At 30.1% G+C, this 20395-nt stretch overlaps 23 non-coding genes across 23 annotated transcripts; all 23 read left to right on the forward strand.

The window, feature by feature from the left end:
* Positions 1-86: 86 nt before the first annotated feature.
* TRNAT-AGU (transfer RNA threonine (anticodon AGU)) lies at positions 87-160 on the forward strand. Its single transcript has one exon. It is a non-coding gene; the product is annotated as a tRNA-Thr (tRNA).
* Positions 161-1054: 894 nt separating this feature from the next.
* TRNAT-AGU (transfer RNA threonine (anticodon AGU)) lies at positions 1055-1128 on the forward strand. The gene has a single exon. It is a non-coding gene; the product is annotated as a tRNA-Thr (tRNA).
* An 827-nt stretch (positions 1129-1955) lies between these two features.
* TRNAT-AGU (transfer RNA threonine (anticodon AGU)) lies at positions 1956-2029 on the forward strand. Its single transcript has one exon. It is a non-coding gene; the product is annotated as a tRNA-Thr (tRNA).
* Positions 2030-2877: 848 nt separating this feature from the next.
* TRNAT-AGU (transfer RNA threonine (anticodon AGU)) lies at positions 2878-2951 on the forward strand. The gene has a single exon. It is a non-coding gene; the product is annotated as a tRNA-Thr (tRNA).
* An 826-nt stretch (positions 2952-3777) lies between these two features.
* Positions 3778-3851, forward strand: TRNAT-AGU (transfer RNA threonine (anticodon AGU)). Its single transcript has one exon. It is a non-coding gene; the product is annotated as a tRNA-Thr (tRNA).
* Positions 3852-4692: 841 nt separating this feature from the next.
* Positions 4693-4766, forward strand: TRNAT-AGU (transfer RNA threonine (anticodon AGU)). Its single transcript has one exon. It is a non-coding gene; the product is annotated as a tRNA-Thr (tRNA).
* An 824-nt stretch (positions 4767-5590) lies between these two features.
* On the forward strand, positions 5591-5664 carry TRNAT-AGU (transfer RNA threonine (anticodon AGU)). Its single transcript has one exon. It is a non-coding gene; the product is annotated as a tRNA-Thr (tRNA).
* Positions 5665-6505: 841 nt separating this feature from the next.
* On the forward strand, positions 6506-6579 carry TRNAT-AGU (transfer RNA threonine (anticodon AGU)). The gene has a single exon. It is a non-coding gene; the product is annotated as a tRNA-Thr (tRNA).
* An 827-nt stretch (positions 6580-7406) lies between these two features.
* Positions 7407-7480, forward strand: TRNAT-AGU (transfer RNA threonine (anticodon AGU)). Its single transcript has one exon. It is a non-coding gene; the product is annotated as a tRNA-Thr (tRNA).
* An 847-nt stretch (positions 7481-8327) lies between these two features.
* TRNAT-AGU (transfer RNA threonine (anticodon AGU)) lies at positions 8328-8401 on the forward strand. The gene has a single exon. It is a non-coding gene; the product is annotated as a tRNA-Thr (tRNA).
* Positions 8402-9227: 826 nt separating this feature from the next.
* TRNAT-AGU (transfer RNA threonine (anticodon AGU)) lies at positions 9228-9301 on the forward strand. The gene has a single exon. It is a non-coding gene; the product is annotated as a tRNA-Thr (tRNA).
* Positions 9302-10149: 848 nt separating this feature from the next.
* TRNAT-AGU (transfer RNA threonine (anticodon AGU)) lies at positions 10150-10223 on the forward strand. Its single transcript has one exon. It is a non-coding gene; the product is annotated as a tRNA-Thr (tRNA).
* Positions 10224-11050: 827 nt separating this feature from the next.
* TRNAT-AGU (transfer RNA threonine (anticodon AGU)) lies at positions 11051-11124 on the forward strand. Its single transcript has one exon. It is a non-coding gene; the product is annotated as a tRNA-Thr (tRNA).
* An 847-nt stretch (positions 11125-11971) lies between these two features.
* TRNAT-AGU (transfer RNA threonine (anticodon AGU)) lies at positions 11972-12045 on the forward strand. The gene has a single exon. It is a non-coding gene; the product is annotated as a tRNA-Thr (tRNA).
* Positions 12046-12871: 826 nt separating this feature from the next.
* Positions 12872-12945, forward strand: TRNAT-AGU (transfer RNA threonine (anticodon AGU)). The gene has a single exon. It is a non-coding gene; the product is annotated as a tRNA-Thr (tRNA).
* An 848-nt stretch (positions 12946-13793) lies between these two features.
* On the forward strand, positions 13794-13867 carry TRNAT-AGU (transfer RNA threonine (anticodon AGU)). The gene has a single exon. It is a non-coding gene; the product is annotated as a tRNA-Thr (tRNA).
* Positions 13868-14694: 827 nt separating this feature from the next.
* On the forward strand, positions 14695-14768 carry TRNAT-AGU (transfer RNA threonine (anticodon AGU)). Its single transcript has one exon. It is a non-coding gene; the product is annotated as a tRNA-Thr (tRNA).
* Positions 14769-15607: 839 nt separating this feature from the next.
* On the forward strand, positions 15608-15681 carry TRNAT-AGU (transfer RNA threonine (anticodon AGU)). The gene has a single exon. It is a non-coding gene; the product is annotated as a tRNA-Thr (tRNA).
* An 826-nt stretch (positions 15682-16507) lies between these two features.
* TRNAT-AGU (transfer RNA threonine (anticodon AGU)) lies at positions 16508-16581 on the forward strand. The gene has a single exon. It is a non-coding gene; the product is annotated as a tRNA-Thr (tRNA).
* An 840-nt stretch (positions 16582-17421) lies between these two features.
* Positions 17422-17495, forward strand: TRNAT-AGU (transfer RNA threonine (anticodon AGU)). The gene has a single exon. It is a non-coding gene; the product is annotated as a tRNA-Thr (tRNA).
* Positions 17496-18321: 826 nt separating this feature from the next.
* Positions 18322-18395, forward strand: TRNAT-AGU (transfer RNA threonine (anticodon AGU)). The gene has a single exon. It is a non-coding gene; the product is annotated as a tRNA-Thr (tRNA).
* Positions 18396-19243: 848 nt separating this feature from the next.
* TRNAT-AGU (transfer RNA threonine (anticodon AGU)) lies at positions 19244-19317 on the forward strand. The gene has a single exon. It is a non-coding gene; the product is annotated as a tRNA-Thr (tRNA).
* An 826-nt stretch (positions 19318-20143) lies between these two features.
* Positions 20144-20217, forward strand: TRNAT-AGU (transfer RNA threonine (anticodon AGU)). Its single transcript has one exon. It is a non-coding gene; the product is annotated as a tRNA-Thr (tRNA).
* The last annotated feature ends 178 nt before the right edge of the window (positions 20218-20395 follow it).

The following is a 20395-nucleotide window of genomic DNA, read 5'->3' on the forward strand; positions in this document are numbered from 1 at the left end:
ACTAGTTTCAAAGAAATATATAAAAATAATAAAAAATATTATACTTTAGACATATAATTTGTCATTATATGTAAGGCAGTGCAAGTGGTGCTGTGGCTTAGTTGGTTAAAGTGCCTGTCTAGTAAACAGGAGATCCTGAGTTCATATCTCAGCAGTACCTTTGCTTGATACCTTTTTATCACACCAGTATGTAGTTTTTTGTTGATGCATAACAAAATAAGATGTGTAAAACCTTTATCTGCTTTCACTTTGGCACATTTGGTCACCAATGTAAAAAAGTTTAAAGATGCCATCCATGTCAGAAGACGACAAACAACAAAACTTCACCCTATTTCAACATAAGTTAATTTGTAGAAATATGCCTATGTTAAGGTAAATAGATGAATTTTTACAAAATAGCCTTCATCATATTGGGTAAACTGCAAAATTAATTTAGAGTACATTAAAAAGAGAATAACACAGAAAGTGTTAAAATGTCTGTAAAAAAGTAAGTTTCCCAAGATACAGTAATTTGAGAGTCAGTTTAGTCATCATAGCTAGAGAATCATTGACATTTAACCCATATTTATTTCCATAACATACTTAAAATTGTGTTAGGAAAATACTTCTTGATGAAAAGCTAAACTTCTCTTGAAAAAGCATCAATAAAGATTGCTAACCATAATTCTGACTTTTTAAAACAGAGTTCTTAATTTTACTACATGTTTTTGTTTTCTGAATAGCAATAGAAAATAATGGATTATTTGTTACTTACATGTTTTTGTTTTCTGAATATCAAAAATTAATTGACATTATTCCCATGTAGCATTACTTACAGAGAAATCAATAAAAGTGCTAAACAAAAAATTAGAAAATTACTTTGACAAGATATTTTAAGAATGAAGGTGCTGTAAATCATGAATGAAAAGAGAGAACACAACTTTCTATTTATACTCTAAATTTCCACCGGTTTGAAAAATTGATGAAGCAATAGTTATAAGAATATCAAAAATTGTTACCAAATAGCATATCTTAGATATATCATTTTTCTTTGTGAAGCTCTAGGGCATTATGTGGTGCTGTGGCTTAGTTGGTTAAAGCGCCTGTCTAGTAAACAGGAGATCCTGACTTCAAATCTCAGCAGCGCTTTTCATTTATTTTCATCAACTCAGAACATAGTTTGTTGATAATTCATCACAAAAAGACATGTGAATGCTTCAGCAGCCTTTACCCTTTCTCACATGTTCAGTAATATGTACCACATTTCTAGATACAGTCCAAATCAGAAAACACAAAAAAATGCAATATTCCCCTTTTTTAATATCAGTTATTTTGTAGAAGTAAATTGATGCCAAGGTAACTAGAAAAGAATTCCAGAAATTGCCAATCATCATGTCTGAGCAATCTCCAGGAACAATATGGTGTCCAGTCAGAGGAAATGTTTAAACAAAAGTCAGTAACAATGTGAGTTTCTCAAGATAAATTGATAGACAATTTAGTCATCAGAGTTTAGGGAGCAATAGAAAATAATGGATTATTTGTTACTTAACATAAACAATATTGTGTTAGGAAAGCAATTCCAGAAATAAATCTTTCCATTTATCGAGCAAGCTTCCAGATAAAATGTTAACAATAATTCTATCATTGAGATCTCATGTTTTCATTTCACGATTACTTTTTAACTGTATGAGTACCAACAATAGACTGACTTTAATTTCCCAGGGATGACTACATTAATAAGAACGCCATAATATCTATTACAATAAAGCATATTAACAAGTGACTTGAACAAACATTGTAAGAATGTAGGGCCTGTATATACAAAATAAAGGAGAAAAAAGCATTATATAACTTACTGTAAGTTTCCAACTGTTTAAAGAATTAATAAAATACTAGTTTCAAAAAATATATAAAAATAATAAAAAATATTATACTTTAGACATATAATTTGTCATTATATGTAAGGCAGTGCAAGTGGTGCTGTGGCTTAGTTGGTTAAAGTGCCTGTCTAGTAAACAGGAGATCCTGAGTTCATATCTCAGCAGTACCTTTGCTTGATACCTTTTTATCACACCAGTATGTAGTTTTTTGTTGATGCATAACAAAATAAGATGTGTAAAACCTTTATCTGCTTTCACTTTGGCACATTTGGTCACCAATGTAAAAAAGTTTAAAGATGCCATCCATGTCAGAAGACGACAAACAACAAAACTTCACCCTATTTCAACATAAGTTAATTTGTAGAAATATGCCTATGTTAAGGTAAATAGATGAATTTTTACAAAATAGCCTTCATCATATTGGGTAAACTGCAAAATTAATTTAGAGTACATTAAAAAGAGAATAACACAGAAAGTGTTAAAATGTCTGTAAAAAAGTAAGTTTCCCAAGGTACAGTAATTTGAGAGTCAGTTTAGTCATCATAGCTAGAGAATCATTGACATTTAACCCATATTTATTTCCATAACATCCTTAAAATTGTGTTAGGAAAATACTTCTTGATGAAAAGCTAAACTTCTCTTGAAAAAGCATCAATAAAGCAATAAAGAATGCTAACCATAATTCTGACTTTTTAAAACAGAGTTCTTAATTTTACTACATGTTTTTGTTTTCTGAATATCAAAAATTAATTGACATTTATTCCCATGTAGCATTACTTACAGAGAAATCAATAAAAGTGCTAAAAAAATTTAGAAAATTACTTTGACAAGATATTTTAAGAATGAAGGTGCTATAAATCATGAATGAAAAGAGAGAACACAACTTTCTATTTATACTCTAAATTTCCACCGGTTTGAAAAATTGATAAAGCAATAGTTATAAGAATATCAAAAATTGTTACCAAATAGCATATCTTAGATATATCATTTTTCTTTGTGAAGCTCCAGGGCATCATGTGGTGCTGTGGCTTAGTTGGTTAAAGCGCCTGTCTAGTAAACAGGAGATCCTGACTTCAAATCTCAGCAGCGCTTTTCATTTATTTTCATCAACTCAGAACATAGTTTGTTGATAATTCATCACAAAAAGACATGTGAATGCTTCAGCAGCCTTTACCCTTTCTCACATGTTCAGTAATATGTACCACATTTCTAGATACAGTCCAAATCAGAAAACACAAAAAATGCAATATTCCCCTTTTTTAATATCAGTTATTTTGTAGAAGTAAATTGATGCCAAGGTAACTAGAAAAGAATTCCAGAAATTGCCAATCATCATGTCTGAGCAATCTCCAGGAACAATATGGTGTCCAGTCAGAGGAAATGTTTAAACAAAAGTCAGTAACAATGTGAGTTTCTCGAGATAAATTGATAGACAATTTAGTCATCAGAGTTTAGGGAGCAATAGAAAATAATGGATTATTTGTTACTTAACATAAACAATATTGTGTTAGGAAAGCAATTCCAGAAATAAATCTTTCCATTTATTGAGCAAGCTTCCAGATAAAATGTTAACAATAATTCTATCATTGAGATCTCATGTTTTCATTTCACGATTACTTTTTAACTGTATGAGTACCAACAATAGACTGACTTTAATTTCCCAGGGATGACTACATTAATAAGAACGCCATAATATCTATTACAATAAAGCATATTAACAAGTGACTTGAACAAACATTGTAAGAATGTAGGGCCTGTATATACAAAATAAAGGAGAAAAAAACATTATATAACTTACTGTAAGTTTCCAACTGTTTAAAGAATTAATAAAATACTAGTTTCAAAAAATATATAAAAATAATAAAAAATATTATACTTTAGACATATAATTTGTCATTATATGTAAGGCAGTGCAAGTGGTGCTGTGGCTTAGTTGGTTAAAGTGCCTGTCTAGTAAACAGGAGATCCTGAGTTCATATCTCAGCAGTACCTTTGCTTGATACCTTTTTATCACACCAGTATGTAGTTTTTTGTTGATGCATAACAAAATAAGATGTGTAAAACCTTTATCTGCTTTCACTTTGGCACATTTGGTCACCAATGTAAAAAAGTTTAAAGATGCCATCCATGTCAGAAGACGACAAACAACAAAACTTCACCCTATTTCAACTTAAGTTAATTTGTAGAAATATGCCTATGTTAAGGTAAATAGATGAATTTTTACAAAATAGCCTTCATCATATTGGGTAAACTGCAAAATTAATTTAGAGTACATTAAAAAGAGAATAACACAGAAAGTGTTAAAATGTCTGTAAAAAAGTAAGTTTCCCAAGGTACAGTAATTTGAGAGTCAGTTTAGTCATCATAGCTAGAGAATCATTGACATTTAACCCATATTTATTTCCATAACATCCTTAAAATTGTGTTAGGAAAATACTTCTTGATGAAAAGCTAAACTTCTCTTGAAAAAGCATCAATAAAAATGCTAACCATAATTCTGACTTTTTAAAACAGAGTTCTTAATTTTACTACATGTTTTTGTTTTCTGAATATCAAAAATTAATTGACATTTATTCCCATGTAGCATTACTTACAGAGAAATCAATAAAAGTGCTAAAAAAATTTTTAGAAAATTACTTTGACAAGATATTTTAAGAATGAAGGTCCTGTAAATCATGAATGAAAAGAGACAACACAACTTTCTATTTATACTCTAAATTTCCACCGGTTTGAAAAATTAATGAAACAATAGTTATAAGAATATCAAAAATTGTTACCAAATAGCATATTTTAGATATATCATTTTTCTTTGTGAAGCTCCAGGGCATCATGTGGTGCTGTGGTTTAGTTGGTTAAAGCGCCTGTCTAGTAAACAGGAGATCCTGAGTTCAAATCTCAGCAGCACCTTTTATTTATTTTCATCAACTCAGAACATAGTTTGTTGATAATTCATCACAAAAAGACATGTGAATGCTTCAGCAGCCTTTACCCTTTCTCACATGTTCAGTAATATGTACCACATTTCTAGATACAGTCCAAATAAAAAAAATGCAATATTCCCCTTTTTTTTTTTAATATCAGTTATTTTGTAGAAGTAAATTGATGCCAAGGTAACTAGAAAAGAATTCCAGAAATTGCCAATCATCATGTCTGAGCAATCTCCAGGAACAATATGGTGTCCAGTCAGAGGAAATGTTTAAACAAAAGTCAGTAACAATGTGAGTTTCTCAAGATAAATTGATAGACAATTTAGTCATCAGAGTTTAGGGAGCAATAGAAAATAATGGATTATTTGTTACTTAACATAAACAATATTGTGATAGGAAAGCAATTCCAGAAATAAATCTTTCCATTTATCGAGCAAGCTTCCAGATAAAATGTTAACAATAATTCTATCATTGAGATCTCATGTTTTCATTTCACGATTACTTTTTAACTGTATGAGTACCAACAATAGACTGACTTTAATTTCCCAGGGATGACTACATTAATAAGAACGCCATAATATCTATTACAATAAAGCATATTAACAAGTGACTTGAACAAACATTGTAAGAATGTAGGGCCTGTATATACAAAATAAAGGAGAAAAAAGCATTATATAACTTACTGTAAGTTTCCAACTGTTTAAAGAATTAATAAAATACTAGTTTCAAAAAAATATATAAAAATAATAAAAAATATTATACTTTAGACATATAATTTGTCATTATATGTAAGGCAGTGCAGGTGGTGCTTTGGCTTAGTTGGTTAAAGTGCCTGTCTAGTAAACAGGAGATCCTGAGTTCATATCTCAGCAGTACCTTTGCTTGATACCTTTTTATCACACCAGTATGTAGTTTTTTGTTGATGCATAACAAAATAAGATGTGTAAAACCTTTATCTGCTTTCACTTTGGCACATTTGGTCACCAATGTAAAAAAGTTTAAAGATGCCATCCATGTCAGAAGACGACAAACAACAAAACTTCACCCTATTTCAACATAAGTTAATTTGTAGAAATATGCCTATGTTAAGGTAAATAGATGAATTTTTACAAAATAGCCTTCATCATATTGGGTAAACTGCAAAATTAATTTAGAGTACATTAAAAAGAGAATAACACAGAAAGTGTTAAAATGTCTGTAAAAAAGTAAGTTTCCCAAGATACAGTAATTTGAGAGTCAGTTTAGTCATCATAGCTAGAGAATCATTGACATTTAACCCATATTTATTTCCATAACATACTTAAAATTGTGTTAGGAAAATACTTCTTGATGAAAAGCTAAACTTCTCTTGAAAAAGCATCAATAAAGATTGCTAACCACAATTCTGACTTTTTAAAACAGAGTTCTTAATTTTACTACATGTTTTTGTTTTCTGAATATCAAAAATTAATTGACATTATTCCCATGTAGCATTACTTACAGAGAAATCAATAAAAGTGCTAAACAAAAAATTAGAAAATTACTTTGACAAGATATTTTAAGAATGAAGGTGCTGTAAATCATGAATGAAAAGAGAGAACACAACTTTCTATTTATACTCTAAATTTCCACCGGTTTGAAAAATTGATGAAGCAATAGTTATAAGAATATCAAAAATTGTTACCAAATAGCATATCTTAGATATATCATTTTTCTTTGTGAAGCTCTAGGGCATTATGTGGTGCTGTGGCTTAGTTGGTTAAAGCGCCTGTCTAGTAAACAGGAGATCCTGACTTCAAATCTCAGCAGCGCTTTTCATTTATTTTCATCAACTCAGAACATAGTTTGTTGATAATTCATCACAAAAAGACATGTGAATGCTTCAGCAGCCTTTACCCTTTCTCACATGTTCAGTAATATGTACCACATTTCTAGATACAGTCCAAATCAGAAAACACAAAAAAATGCAATATTCCCCTTTTTTAATATCAGTTATTTTGTAGAAGTAAATTGATGCCAAGGTAACTAGAAAAGAATTCCAGAAATTGCCAATCATCATGTCTGAGCAATCTCCAGGAACAATATGGTGTCCAGTCAGAGGAAATGTTTAAACAAAAGTCAGTAACAATGTGAGTTTCTCAAGATAAATTGATAGACAATTTAGTCATCAGAGTTTAGGGAGCAATAGAAAATAATGGATTATTTGTTACTTAACATAAACAATATTGTGTTAGGAAAGCAATTCCAGAAATAAATCTTTCCATTTATTGAGCAAGCTTCCAGATAAAATGTTAACAATAATTCTATCATTGAGATCTCATGTTTTCATTTCACGATTACTTTTTAACTGTATGAGTACCAACAATAGACTGACTTTAATTTCCCAGGGATGACTACATTAATAAGAACGCCATAATATCTATTACAATAAAGCATATTAACAAGTGACTTGAACAAACATTGTAAGAATGTAGGGCCTGTATATACAAAATAAAGGAGAAAAAAGCATTATATAACTTACTGTAAGTTTCCAACTGTTTAAAGAATTAATAAAATACTAGTTTCAAAAAATATATAAAAATAATAAAAAATATTATACTTTAGACATATAATTTGTCATTATATGTAAGGCAGTGCAAGTGGTGCTGTGGCTTAGTTGGTTAAAGTGCCTGTCTAGTAAACAGGAGATCCTGAGTTCATATCTCAGCAGTACCTTTGCTTGATACCTTTTTATCACACCAGTATGTAGTTTTTTGTTGATGCATAACAAAATAAGATGTGTAAAACCTTTATCTGCTTTCACTTTGGCACTTTTGTAACCAATGTAAAAAAGTTTAAAGATGCCATCCATGTCAGAAGACGACAAACAACAAAACTTCACCCTATTTCAACATAAGTTAATTTGTAGAAATATGCCTATGTTAAGGTAAATAGATGAATTTTTACAAAATAGCCTTCATCATATTGGGTAAACTGCAAAATTAATTTAGAGTACATTAAAAAGAGAATAACACAGAAAGTGTTAAAATGTCTGTAAAAAAGTAAGTTTCCCAAGGTACAGTAATTTGAGAGTCAGTTTAGTCATCATAGCTAGAGAATCATTGACATTTAACCCATATTTATTTCCATAACATCCTTAAAATTGTGTTAGGAAAATACTTCTTGATGAAAAGCTAAACTTCTCTTGAAAAAGCATCAATAAAGCAATAAAGAATGCTAACCATAATTCTGACTTTTTAAAACAGAGTTCTTAATTTTACTACATGTTTTTGTTTTCTGAATATCAAAAATTAATTGACATTTATTCCCATGTAGCATTACTTACAGAGAAATCAATAAAAGTGCTAAAAAAATTTAGAAAATTACTTTGACAAGATATTTTAAGAATGAAGGTGCTATAAATCATGAATGAAAAGAGAGAACACAACTTTCTATTTATACTCTAAATTTCCACCGGTTTGAAAAATTGATAAAGCAATAGTTATAAGAATATCAAAAATTGTTACCAAATAGCATATCTTAGATATATCATTTTTCTTTGTGAAGCTCCAGGGCATCATGTGGTGCTGTGGCTTAGTTGGTTAAAGCGCCTGTCTAGTAAACAGGAGATCCTGACTTCAAATCTTAGCAGCGCTTTTCATTTATTTTCATCAACTCAGAACATAGTTTGTTGATAATTCATCACAAAAAGACATGTGAATGCTTCAGCAGCCTTTACCCTTTCTCACATGTTCAGTAATATGTACCACATTTCTAGATACAGTCCAAATCAGAAAACACAAAAAATGCAATATTCCCCTTTTTTAATATCAGTTATTTTGTAGAAGTAAATTGATGCCAAGGTAACTAGAAAAGAATTCCAGAAATTGCCAATCATCATGTCTGAGCAATCTCCAGGAACAATATGGTGTCCAGTCAGAGGAAATGTTTAAACAAAAGTCAGTAACAATGTGAGTTTCTCGAGATAAATTGATAGACAATTTAGTCATCAGAGTTTAGGGAGCAATAGAAAATAATGGATTATTTGTTACTTAACATAAACAATATTGTGTTAGGAAAGCAATTCCAGAAATAAATCTTTCCATTTATTGAGCAAGCTTCCAGATAAAATGTTAACAATAATTCTATCATTGAGATCTCATGTTTTCATTTCACGATTACTTTTTAACTGTATGAGTACCAACAATAGACTGACTTTAATTTCCCAGGGATGATTACATTAATAAGAACGCCATAATATCTATTACAATAAAGCATATTAACAAGTGACTTGAACAAACATTGTAAGAATGTAGGGCCTGTATATACAAAATAAAGGAGAAAAAAGCATTATATAACTTACTGTAAGTTTCCAACTGTTTAAAGAATTAATAAAATACTAGTTTCAAAAAATATATAAAAATAATAAAAAATATTATACTTTAGACATATAATTTGTCATTATATGTAAGGCAGTGCAAGTGGTGCTGTGGCTTAGTTGGTTAAAGTGCCTGTCTAGTAAACAGGAGATCCTGAGTTCATATCTCAGCAGTACCTTTGCTTGATACCTTTTTATCACACCAGTATGTAGTTTTTTGTTGATGCATAACAAAATAAGATGTGTAAAACCTTTATCTGCTTTCACTTTGGCACATTTGGTCACCAATGTAAAAAAGTTTAAAGATGCCATCCATGTCAGAAGACGACAAACAACAAAACTTCACCCTATTTCAACTTAAGTTAATTTGTAGAAATATGCCTATGTTAAGGTAAATAGATGAATTTTTACAAAATAGCCTTCATCATATTGGGTAAACTGCAAAATTAATTTAGAGTACATTAAAAAGAGAATAACACAGAAAGTGTTAAAATGTCTGTAAAAAAGTAAGTTTCCCAAGGTACAGTAATTTGAGAGTCAGTTTAGTCATCATAGCTAGAGAATCATTGACATTTAACCCATATTTATTTCCATAACATCCTTAAAAATTGTGTTAGGAAAATACTTCTTGATGAAAAGCTAAACTTCTCTTGAAAAAGCATCAATAAAGCAATAAAGAATGCTAACCATAATTCTGACTTTTTAAAACAGAGTTCTTAATTTTACTACATGTTTTTGTTTTCTGAATATCAAAAATTAATTGACATTTATTCCCATGTAGCATTACTTACAGAGAAATCAATAAAAGTGCTAAAAAAATTAGAAAATTACTTTGACAAGATATTTTAAGAATGAAGGTGCTGTAAATCATGAATGAAAAGAGAGAACACAACTTTCTATTTATACTCTAAATTTCCACCGGTTTGAAAAATTGATAAAGCAATAGTTATAAGAATAGCAAAAATTGTTACCAAATAGCATATCTTAGATATATCATTTTTCTTTGTGAAGCTCCAGGGCATCATGTGGTGCTGTGGCTTAGTTGGTTAAAGCGCCTGTCTAGTAAACAGGAGATCCTGACTTCAAATCTCAGCAGCGCTTTTCATTTATTTTCATCAACTCAGAACATAGTTTGTTGATAATTCATCACAAAAAGACATGTGAATGCTTCAGCAGCCTTTACCCTTTCTCACGTGTTTAGTAATATGTACCACATTTCTAGATACAGTCCAAATCAGAAAACACAAAAAATGCAATATTCCCCTTTTTTAATATCAGTTATTTTGTAGAAGTAAATTGATGCCAAGGTAACTAGAAAAGAATTCCAGAAATTGCCAATCATCATGTCTGAGCAATCTCCAGGAACAATATGGTGTCCAGTCAGAGGAAATGTTTAAACAAAAGTCAGTAACAATGTGAGTTTCTCAAGATAAATTGATAGACAATTTAGTCATCAGAGTTTAGGGAGCAATAGAAAATAATGGATTATTTGTTACTTAACATAAACAATATTGTGTTAGGAAAGCAATTCCAGAAATAAATCTTTCCATTTATTGAGCAAGCTTCCAGATAAAATGTTAACAATAATTCTATCATTGAGATCTCATGTTTTCATTTCACGATTACTTTTTAACTGTATGAGTACCAACAATAGACTGACTTTAATTTCCCAGGGATGACTACATTAATAAGAACGCCATAATATCTATTACAATAAAGCATATTAACAAGTGACTTGAACAAACATTGTAAGAATGTAGAGCCTGTATTTACAAAATAAAGGAGAAAAAAGCATTATATAACTTACTGTAAGTTTCCAACTGTTTAAAGAATTAATAAAATACTAGTTTCAAAAAAATATATAAAAATAATAAAAAATATTATACTTTAGACATATAATTTGTCATTATATGTAAGGCAGTGCAAGTGGTGCTGTGGCTTAGTTGGTTAAAGTGCCTGTCTAGTAAACAGGAGATCCTGAGTTCATATCTCAGCAGTACCTTTGCTTGATACCTTTTTATCACACCAGTATGTAGTTTTTTGTTGATGCATAACAAAATAAGATGTGTAAAACCTTTATCTGCTTTCACTTTGGCACTTTTGTAACCAATGTAAAAAAGTTTAAAGATGCCATCCATGTCAGAAGACGACAAACAACAAAACTTCACCCTATTTCAACATAAGTTAATTTGTAGAAATATGCCTATGTTAAGGTAAATAGATGAATTTTTACAAAATAGCCTTCATCATATTGGGTAAACTGCAAAATTAATTTAGAGTACATTAAAAAGAGAATAACACAGAAAGTGTTAAAATGTCTGTAAAAAAGTAAGTTTCCCAAGGTACAGTAATTTGAGAGTCAGTTTAGTCATCATAGCTAGAGAATCATTGACATTTAACCCATATTTATTTCCATAACATCCTTAAAATTGTGTTAGGAAAATACTTCTTGATGAAAAGCTAAACTTCTCTTGAAAAAGCATCAATAAAGCAATAAAGAATGCTAACCATAATTCTGACTTTTTAAAACAGAGTTCTTAATTTTACTACATGTTTTTGTTTTCTGAATATCAAAAATTAATTGACATTTATTCCCATGTAGCATTACTTACAGAGAAATCAATAAAAGTGCTAAAAAAAATTAGAAAATTACTTTGACAAGATATTTTAAGAATGAAGGTGCTGTAAATCATGAATGAAAAGAGAGAACACAACTTTCTATTTATACTCTAAATTTCCACCAGTTTGAAAAATTGATAAAGCAATAGTTATAAGAATATCAAAAATTGTTACCAAATAGCATATCTTAGATATATCATTTTTCTTTGTGAAGCTCCAGGGCATCATGTGGTGCTGTGGCTTAGTTGGTTAAAGCGCCTGTCTAGTAAACAGGAGATGCTGACTTCAAATCTCAGCAGCGCTTTTCATTTATTTTCATCAACTCAGAACATAGTTTGTTGATAATTCATCACAAAAAGACATGTGAATGCTTCAGCAGCCTTTACCCTTTCTCACGTGTTCAGTAATATGTACCACATTTCTAGATACAGTCCAAATCAGAAAACACAAAAAATGCAATATTCCCCTTTTTTAATATCAGTTATTTTGTAGAAGTAAATTGATGCCAAGGTAACTAGAAAAGAATTCCAGAAATTGCCAATCATCATGTCTGAGCAATCTCCAGGAACAATATGGTGTCCAGTCAGAGGAAATGTTTAAACAAAAGTCAGTAACAATGTGAGTTTCTCAAGATAAATTGATAGACAATTTAGTCATCAGAGTTTAGGGAGCAATAGAAAATAATGGATTATTTGTTACTTAACATAAACAATATTGTGTTAGGAAAGCAATTCCAGAAATAAATCTTTCCATTTATTGAGCAAGCTTCCAGATAAAATGTTAACAATAATTCTATCATTGAGATCTCATGTTTTCATTTCACGAATACTTTTTAACTGTATGAGTACCAACAATAGACTGACTTTAATTTCCCAGGGATGACTACATTAATAAGAACGCCATAATATCTATTACAATAAAGCATATTAACAAGTGACTTGAACAAACATTGTAAGAATGTAGAGCCTGTATTTACAAAATAAAGGAGAAAAAAGCATTATATAACTTACTGTAAGTTTCCAACTGTTTAAAGAATTAATAAAATACTAGTTTCAAAAAATATATAAAAATAATAAAAAATATTATACTTTAGACATATAATTTGTCATTATATGTAAGGCAGTGCAAGTGGTGCTGTGGCTTAGTTGGTTAAAGTGCCTGTCTAGTAAACAGGAGATCCTGAGTTCATATCTCAGCAGTACCTTTGCTTGATACCTTTTTATCACACCAGTATGTAGTTTTTTGTTGATGCATAACAAAATAAGATGTGTAAAACCTTTATCTGCTTTCACTTTGGCACATTTGGTCACCAATGTAAAAAAGTTTAAAGATGCCATCCATGTCAGAAGACGACAAACAACAAAACTTCACCCTATTTCAACATAAGTTAATTTGTAGAAATATGCCTATGTTAAGGTAAATAGATGAATTTTTACAAAATAGCCTTCATCATATTGGGTAAACTGCAAAATTAATTTAGAGTACATTAAAAAGAGAATAACACAGAAAGTGTTAAAATGTCTGTAAAAAAGTAAGTTTCCCAAGGTACAGTAATTTGAGAGTCAGTTTAGTCATCATAGCTAGAGAATCATTGACATTTAACCCATATTTATTTCCATAACATCCTTAAAATTGTGTTAGGAAAATACTTCTTGATGAAAAGCTAAACTTCTCTTGAAAAAGCATCAATAAAGCAATAAAGAATGCTAACCATAATTCTGACTTTTTAAAACAGAGTTCTTAATTTTACTACATGTTTTTGTTTTCTGAATATCAAAAATTAATTGACATTTATTCCCATGTAGCATTACTTACAGAGAAATCAATAAAAGTGCTAAAAAAAATTAGAAAATTACTTTGACAAGATATTTTAAGAATGAAGGTGCTGTAAATCATGAATGAAAAGAGAGAACACAACTTTCTATTTATACTCTAAATTTCCACCGGTTTGAAAAATTGGTAAAGCAATAGTTATAAGAATATCAAAAATTGTTACCAAATAGCATATCTTAGATATATCATTTTTCTTTGTGAAGCTCCAGGGCATCATGTGGTGCTGTGGCTTAGTTGGTTAAAGCGCCTGTCTAGTAAACAGGAGATCCTGACTTCAAATCTCAGCAGCGCTTTTCATTTATTTTCATCAACTCAGAACATAGTTTGTTGATAATTCATCACAAAAAGACATGTGAATGCTTCAGCAGCCTTTACCCTTTCTCACGTGTTCAGTAATATGTACCACATTTCTAGATACAGTCCAAATCAGAAAACACAAAAAATGCAATATTCCCCTTTTTTAATATCAGTTATTTTGTAGAAGTAAATTGATGCCAAGGTAACTAGAAAAGAATTCCAGAAATTGCCAATCATCATGTCTGAGCAATCTCCAGGAACAATATGGTGTCCAGTCAGAGGAAATGTTTAAACAAAAGTCAGTAACAATGTGAGTTTCTCAAGATAAATTGATAGACAATTTAGTCATCAGAGTTTAGGGAGCAATAGAAAATAATGGATTATTTGTTACTTAACATAAACAATATTGTGTTAGGAAAGCAATTCCAGAAATAAATCTTTCCATTTATTGAGCAAGCTTCCAGATAAAATGTTAACAATAATTCTATCATTGAGATCTCATGTTTTCATTTCACGAATACTTTTTAACTGTATGAGTACCAACAATAGACTGACTTTAATTTCCCAGGGATGACTACATTAATAAGAACGCCATAATATCTATTACAATAAAGCATATTAACAAGTGACTTGAACAAACATTGTAAGAATGTAGAGCCTGTATTTACAAAATAAAGGAGAAAAAAGCATTATATAACTTACTGTAAGTTTCCAACTGTTTAAAGAATTAATAAAATACTAGTTTCAAAAAAATATATAAAAATAATAAAAAATATTATACTTTAGACATATAATTTGTCATTATATGTAAGGCAGTGCAAGTGGTGCTGTGGCTTAGTTGGTTAAAGTGCCTGTCTAGTAAACAGGAGATCCTGAGTTCATATCTCAGCAGTACCTTTGCTTGATACCTTTTTATCACACCAGTATGTAGTTTTTTGTTGATGCATAACAAAATAAGATGTGTAAAACCTTTATCTGCTTTCACTTTGGCACTTTTGTAACCAATGTAAAAAAGTTTAAAGATGCCATCCATGTCAGAAGACGACAAACAACAAAACTTCACCCTATTTCAACATAAGTTAATTTGTAGAAATATGCCTATGTTAAGGTAAATAGATGAATTTTTACAAAATAGCCTTCATCATATTGGGTAAACTGCAAAATTAATTTAGAGTACATTAAAAAGAGAATAACACAGAAAGTGTTAAAATGTCTGTAAAAAAGTAAGTTTCCCAAGGTACAGTAATTTGAGAGTCAGTTTAGTCATCATAGCTAGAGAATCATTGACATTTAACCCATATTTATTTCCATAACATCCTTAAAATTGTGTTAGGAAAATACTTCTTGATGAAAAGCTAAACTTCTCTTGAAAAAGCATCAATAAAGAATGCTAACCATAATTCTGACTTTTTAAAACAGAGTTCTTAATTTTACTACATGTTTTTGTTTTCTGAATATCAAAAATTAATTGACATTTATTCCCATGTAGCATTACTTACAGAGAAATCAATAAAAGTGCTAAAAAAATTTAGAAAATTACTTTGACAAGATATTTTAAGAATGAAGGTGCTATAAATCATGAATGAAAAGAGAGAACACAACTTTCTATTTATACTCTAAATTTCCACCGGTTTGAAAAATTGATAAAGCAATAGTTATAAGAATATCAAAAATTGTTACCAAATAGCATATCTTAGATATATCATTTTTCTTTGTGAAGCTCCAGGGCATCATGTGGTGCTGTGGCTTAGTTGGTTAAAGCGCCTGTCTAGTAAACAGGAGATCCTGACTTCAAATCTCAGCAGCGCTTTTCATTTATTTTCATCAACTCAGAACATAGTTTGTTGATAATTCATCACAAAAAGACATGTGAATGCTTCAGCAGCCTTTACCCTTTCTCACATGTTCAGTAATATGTACCACATTTCTAGATACAGTCCAAATCAGAAAACACAAAAAATGCAATATTCCCCTTTTTTAATATCAGTTATTTTGTAGAAGTAAATTGATGCCAAGGTAACTAGAAAAGAATTCCAGAAATTGCCAATCATCATGTCTGAGCAATCTCCAGGAACAATATGGTGTCCAGTCAGAGGAAATGTTTAAACAAAAGTCAGTAACAATGTGAGTTTCTCGAGATAAATTGATAGACAATTTAGTCATCAGAGTTTAGGGAGCAATAGAAAATAATGGATTATTTGTTACTTAACATAAACAATATTGTGTTAGGAAAGCAATTCCAGAAATAAATCTTTCCATTTATTGAGCAAGCTTCCAGATAAAATGTTAACAATAATTCTATCATTGAGATCTCATGTTTTCATTTCACGATTACTTTTTAACTGTATGAGTACCAACAATAGACTGACTTTAATTTCCCAGGGATGATTACATTAATAAGAACGCCATAATATCTATTACAATAAAGCATATTAACAAGTGACTTGAACAAACATTGTAAGAATGTAGGGCCTGTATATACAAAATAAAGGAGAAAAAAGCATTATATAACTTACTGTAAGTTTCCAACTGTTTAAAGAATTAATAAAATACTAGTTTCAAAAAATATATAAAAATAATAAAAAATATTATACTTTAGACATATAATTTGTCATTATATGTAAGGCAGTGCAAGTGGTGCTGTGGCTTAGTTGGTTAAAGTGCCTGTCTAGTAAACAGGAGATCCTGAGTTCATATCTCAGCAGTACCTTTGCTTGATACCTTTTTATCACACCAGTATGTAGTTTTTTGTTGATGCATAACAAAATAAGATGTGTAAAACCTTTATCTGCTTTCACTTTGGCACATTTGGTCACCAATGTAAAAAAGTTTAAAGATGCCATCCATGTCAGAAGACGACAAACAACAAAACTTCACCCTATTTCAACTTAAGTTAATTTGTAGAAATATGCCTATGTTAAGGTAAATAGATGAATTTTTACAAAATAGCCTTCATCATATTGGGTAAACTGCAAAATTAATTTAGAGTACATTAAAAAGAGAATAACACAGAAAGTGTTAAAATGTCTGTAAAAAAGTAAGTTTCCCAAGGTACAGTAATTTGAGAGTCAGTTTAGTCATCATAGCTAGAGAATCATTGACATTTAACCCATATTTATTTCCATAACATCCTTAAAATTGTGTTAGGAAAATACTTCTTGATGAAAAGCTAAACTTCTCTTGAAAAAGCATCAATAAAGAATGCTAACCATAATTCTGACTTTTTAAAACAGAGTTCTTAATTTTACTACATGTTTTTGTTTTCTGAATATCAAAAATTAATTGACATTTATTGCCATGTAGCATTACTTACAGAGAAATCAATAAAAGTGCTAAAAAAAATTAGAAAATTACTTTGACAAGATATTTTAAGAATGAAGGTGCTGTAAATCATGAATGAAAAGAGAGAACACAACTTTCTATTTATACTCTAAATTTCCACCGGTTTGAAAAATTGATAAAGCAATAGTTATAAGAATATCAAAAATTGTTACCAAATAGCATATCTTAGATATATCATTTTTCTTTGTGAAGCTCCAGGGCATCATGTGGTGCTGTGGCTTAGTTGGTTAAAGCGCCTGTCTAGTAAACAGGAGATCCTGACTTCAAATCTCAGCAGCGCTTTTCATTTATTTTCATCAACTCAGAACATAGTTTGTTGATAATTCATCACAAAAAGACATGTGAATGCTTCAGCAGCCTTTACCCTTTCTCACATGTTCAGTAATATGTACCACATTTCTAGATACAGTCCAAATCAGAAAACACAAAAAATGCAATATTCCCCTTTTTTAATATCAGTTATTTTGTAGAAGTAAATTGATGCCAAGGTAACTAGAAAAGAATTCCAGAAATTGCCAATCATCATGTCTGAGCAATCTCCAGGAACAATATGGTGTCCAGTCAGAGGAAATGTTTAAACAAAAGTCAGTAACAATGTGAGTTTCTTGAGATAAATTGATAGACAATTTAGTCATCAGAGTTTAGGGAGCAATAGAAAATAATGGATTATTTGTTACTTAACATAAACAATATTGTGTTAGGAAAGCAATTCCAGAAATAAATCTTTCCATTTATTGAGCAAGCTTCCAGATAAAATGTTAACAATAATTCTATCATTGAGATCTCATGTTTTCATTTCACGATTACTTTTTAACTGTATGAGTACCAACAATAGACTGACTTTAATTTCCCAGGGATGACTACATTAATAAGAACGCCATAATATCTATTACAATAAAGCATATTAACAAGTGACTTGAACAAACATTGTAAGAATGTAAGGCCTGTATATACAAAATAAAGGAGAAAAAAGCATTATATAACTTACTGTAAGTTTCCAACTGTTTAAAGAATTAATAAAATACTAGTTTCAAAAAATATATAAAAATAATAAAAAATATTATACTTTAGACATATAATTTGTCATTATATGTAAGGCAGTGCAAGTGGTGCTGTGGCTTAGTTGGTTAAAGTGCCTGTCTAGTAAACAGGAGATCCTGAGTTCATATCTCAGCAGTACCTTTGCTTGATACCTTTTTATCACACCAGTATGTAGTTTTTTGTTGATGCATAACAAAATAAGATGTGTAAAACCTTTATCTGCTTTCACTTTGGCACATTTGGTCACCAATGTAAAAAAGTTTAAAGATGCCATCCATGTCAGAAGACGACAAACAACAAAACTTCACCCTATTTCAACATAAGTTAATTTGTAGAAATATGCCTATGTTAAGGTAAATAGATGAATTTTTACAAAATAGCCTTCATCATATTGGGTAAACTGCAAAATTAATTTAGAGTACATTAAAAAGAGAATAACACAGAAAGTGTTAAAATGTCTGTAAAAAAGTAAGTTTCCCAAGGTACAGTAATTTGAGAGTCAGTTTAGTCATCATAGCTAGAGAATCATTGACATTTAACCCATATTTATTTCCATAACATCCTTAAAATTGTGTTAGGAAAATACTTCTTGATGAAAAGCTAAACTTCTCTTGAAAAAGCATCAATAAAGCAATAAAGAATGCTAACCATAATTCTGACTTTTTAAAACAGAGTTCTTAATTTTACTACATGTTTTTGTTTTCTGAATATCAAAAATTAATTGACATTTATTCCCATGTAGCATTACTTACAGAGAAATCAATAAAAGTGCTAAAAAAAATTAGAAAATTACTTTGACAAGATATTTTAAGAATGAAGGTGCTGTAAATCATGAATGAAAAGAGAGAACACAACTTTCTATTTATACTCTAAATTTCCACCGGTTTGAAAAATTGATAAAGCAATAGTTATAAGAATATCAAAAATTGTTACCAAATAGCATATCTTAGATATATCATTTTTCTTTGTGAAGCTCCAGGGCATCATGTGGTGCTGTGGCTTAGTTGGTTAAAGCGCCTGTCTAGTAAACAGGAGATCCTGACTTCAAATCTCAGCAGCGCTTTTCATTTATTTTCATCAACTCAGAACATAGTTTGTTGATAATTCATCACAAAAAGACATGTGAATGCTTCAGCAGCCTTTACCCTTTCTCACATGTTCAGTAATATGTACCACATTTCTAGATACAGTCCAAATCAGAAAACACAAAAAATGCAATATTCCCCTTTTTTAATATCAGTTATTTTGTAGAAGTAAATTGATGCCAAGGTAACTAGAAAAGAATTCCAGAAATTGCCAATCATCATGTCTGAGCAATCTCCAGGAACAATATGGTGTCCAGTCAGAGGAAATGTTTAAACAAAAGTCAGTAACAATGTGAGTTTCTTGAGATAAATTGATAGACAATTTAGTCATCAGAGTTTAGGGAGCAATAGAAAATAATGGATTATTTGTTACTTAACATAAACAATATTGTGTTAGGAACGCAATTCCAGAAATAAATCTTTCCATTTATTGAGCAAGCTTCCAGATAAAATGTTAACAATAATTCTATCATTGAGATCTCATGTTTTCATTTCACGATTACTTTTTAACTGTATGAGTACCAACAATAGACTGACTTTAATTTCCCAGGGATGACTACATTAATAAGAACGCCATAATATCTATTACAATAAAGCATATTAACAAGTGACTTGAACAAACATTGTAAGAATGTAAGGCCTGTATATACAAAATAAAGGAGAAAAAAGCATTATATAACTTACTGTAAGTTTCCAACTGTTTAAAGAATTAATAAAATACTAGTTTCAAAAAATATATAAAAATAATAAAAAATATTATACTTTAGACATATAATTTGTCATTATATGTAAGGCAGTGCAAGTGGTGCTGTGGCTTAGTTGGTTAAAGTGCCTGTCTAGTAAACAGGAGATCCTGAGTTCATATCTCAGCAGTACCTTTGCTTGATACCTTTTTATCACACCAGTATGTAGTTTTTTGTTGATGCATAACAAAATAAGATGTGTAAAACCTTTATCTGCTTTCACTTTGGCACATTTGGTCACCAATGTAAAAAAGTTTAAAGATGCCATCCATGTCAGAAGACGACAAACAACAAAACTTCACCCTATTTCAAC

The sequence above is a fragment of the Pseudophryne corroboree genome, unplaced genomic scaffold (genome assembly GCF_028390025.1).
Source record: "Pseudophryne corroboree isolate aPseCor3 unplaced genomic scaffold, aPseCor3.hap2 scaffold_2594, whole genome shotgun sequence".
Taxonomy (NCBI): domain Eukaryota; kingdom Metazoa; phylum Chordata; class Amphibia; order Anura; family Myobatrachidae; genus Pseudophryne; species Pseudophryne corroboree.